Source organism: Bidens hawaiensis, unplaced genomic scaffold (assembly GCF_021521415.1).
Source record: "Bidens hawaiensis isolate Kalapana, Puna unplaced genomic scaffold, B.hawaiensis_p1.1 tig00003430_1, whole genome shotgun sequence".
In the NCBI taxonomy this organism is placed as follows: Eukaryota; Viridiplantae; Streptophyta; class Magnoliopsida; order Asterales; family Asteraceae; genus Bidens; species Bidens hawaiensis.
The window spans coordinates 310141-313066 of record NW_027491191.1 but is presented as its reverse complement, the minus strand read 5'-3'; the positions used below and the strand labels follow the sequence as shown (position 1 = coordinate 313066).

Below are 2926 nucleotides of genomic sequence, written 5' to 3'. Positions count from 1 at the left end.
CAAGGGTGTTTGAATCAACGTGATGAACACCCTTATAGGAAGGAATACTATGAGGCATATTATACGCGAAACTCTTCTTAGTGGCTTTCTCCAAGATATCAAGCGCTCTTTTTGGGTACACCTACCGAAATCTCCTCCCGCAACCTGATCGACGACCTGCTTTTGTGCTCCGGATAAAGCATCAAAGAATGTACGACATTGAAGCCCGTGACTCAAGTTATGATGAGGGCATTTTCCAAAAAGTCCTTGAACCTCTCCCATGTAGCTTGAAGTGACTCATTATCATCTACACGAAAACCAGTGATGTTCGCTCGGAATTTGGCAGTTTTATCGGGTGATAAATAATGAAGAAGAAACTTCTCAACTAATTGATTCCAAGTGGTGATGGAACTGGAAGGGAGTGTCTCTAACCACTCCAGAGCAGACCCACGAAGTGAGAATGGAAAAAGTCTAAGTCTCACTGCATCATCAGAACAATTATTAATTTTGAATGTCGCACAAAATCGAAGGAAATGTGAAACGTGAGCATGAGAGTCCTCGTTCTCGATACCATGAAAAGAAACAGAATTTTCAACCATATGAATGACGCTCGACTTGATCTCGAAACTTGTTGGTGCATGATGCCAGTAGTTCATTTGTCTTGTGTCTATTGTGTCTGTAATCGTTACATTATCTCTTATGTTTTGATGAATGTGTTAGTTTAGTTATTGGTTTTGGCGAACTTGTGGTGTGGCGATGTTAGGGACAACTTTGCCTAGGGTGTTAGGCGAAGTTGTCGTATTATATAACCTAACCTTCGCCATTTACATGGCATGACTTTTAGGCAGATCTGGTTTGTATGCTATAGAAATACTTGATTGCTGTTTTGGGTCTTTACATCGAATAGCAAGTAATCATTTGTCCTTACGTGTTACGTGTTACCTACATGTCTCTCGTGTAAACACTTGTATCGTATACGTAGGGGATTCCGCACCCTCGTGTTAAGAGATACTCATGTGTAGATCCGGCTGGGAACCTTCAATTGGTATCAGAGCATTTGCTCGTGATTGTGTGGTTCGGGATTATCACACGAGTGTTAAAACTACTCCGCTAGACTTTTCGTGGAATCGTTTCACGTAAAACACTATTCGTTCATTCCATTCCTACACCATGTTACCCTCGTCGCACTCCATACTACCTTTTAAACCATTCAAAACCAGAAAAACAGTGCTCAAAATCATATTTCACTTCCAGCGAAGTTGTCGTCACTCGTCATTAGGGTTTCAGCGAAGTTATAAGAGGCGAAGTTGTAATCTGGCGAAGTTATTTGGTGAAGATAGTAGAAAGTGAAGTTAAGTTATCCTTTCTAACTTCGCCCGAAGCGAAGTTAACACATGCGAAGTTATCCTAACTTTTTCATTCACTGTTCACATAATACATTTTGGTTTGGTTTTAGATTTCGTTTTGGTTAAGTATGACTTCGATAAACATCACTGAACTGGTAAAGATGGAAGTTGAAGCTGGCTCAGTGACTAAAGCTCCAAAGTTACTTAAAGGCACTGATTTTGTTGCGTGGAAAGACAGATTTGAGCAGTACGTGAAATATCAAGATGCCAAGATGTGGGTATATATTCAGGATGGATATATCCCTTCAACAACTATGTTCGAAGGTCGGGAGCAACTTAAGAAGTATAATAAGATAAAAGATGATGAAAAGAAGATGTATGAGGCAGAAAGTAAAGCACTGGCAGCAATAACCATGGCACTACCTTAAGAGATTCTACACACGTTTAGAAAGTACAAGCCCGCTAGAGAATTGTGGGAAGCATTAGAAAATCGCTATGAAGGAAACGTTGGAATTCGAAACTCAAAGTCAAAATTGTTGAAAACTCAATTCTCTGTGTTCAGGTGCTTTAAGAATGAATCACTTGATGACATCATCACAAGATACTATCACTTGGTGACAGAATTGAACAACTACTCCATAAAATACACGGAGGCTGAAATTGTAGAAAAACTTCTGGATGCTCTTCCACCAAAATGGGAGATATACACAGTTTTTATGGGAGAAGATAAAGAGTTTGAAACCTTTGATTTGGAAACGGTGGTCAACAAGTTACGTAATTATGAGCTTAATATGATAAGAAAAGAGACTCCTACTGATCAGGTTCAGGATCCGGGAATGTATGGTGCAAAAGGCTCTCCAAATTCAAGCTCTAAACTAGAATCGGCTGCTTATTACTCCGGTGGTGATTCAAACTCTACTCAAGATGGTCATGTGGTGATGAATATGGATGGAGATATATGCTTTGTAGCTGGTGAAAGTAGTTCTTCAAAACCCCAGTCCTCAGTCGGTAACACTTCCACTAGTTCTTCAAGTGTAAATTACTCAAAGATGCCTATGAGTGTAAAATCTGTTGAACAACAATTTGCCTTTATGCCTCTTTCATTATGTCTTATGAGAATTACATCAAAGGAAAGATAGTTGACCCTGCAACCTTGGATGACGACTATGATCAGATAGATGCTGATGACATGGAAGAAATGGATCTGCAGTGGCAAATGGCGATGATAGTAAGAAGGGTAAAACGATTTATGAAGAAGACTGGAAGAAAGTGCGTGGGAGAGAGACCGGGATTTGACAAGTCAAAGGTTCGTTGCTACAACTATCAACAAAATGGACACTTTACAAGAGAGTGTACAAATGAAAGAGTTGAACGAAGTCAGAACAGGGCTACTCAACAGAACGGGAATGGAAATGGTACTGAAGTAAAAGCAATGGTGTCTTAACAGAATGGTGGGTATAATTGGAACATCAAAGTTGAAGAGGTGATTGAGCAAGCGAATCTGGTGAATATTGTGACTGGAAGATGTGATAAGGAACCATTGGAGGATCAAGCATACATGGCAGAAGTGAATGACCAGCTCTCAGAGGTACGTTCGGAAT

At 40.0% G+C, this 2926-nt stretch overlaps 1 non-coding gene across 1 annotated transcript; it reads left to right on the top strand.

Annotated features, from left to right (window-relative positions):
- The first annotated feature begins 214 nt into the window (after positions 1-214).
- LOC143623409 (small nucleolar RNA R71) lies at positions 215-320 on the top strand. The gene has a single exon (XR_013151889.1). It is a non-coding gene; the product is annotated as a small nucleolar RNA R71 (small nucleolar RNA).
- Positions 321-2926: the final 2606 nt, after the last annotated feature.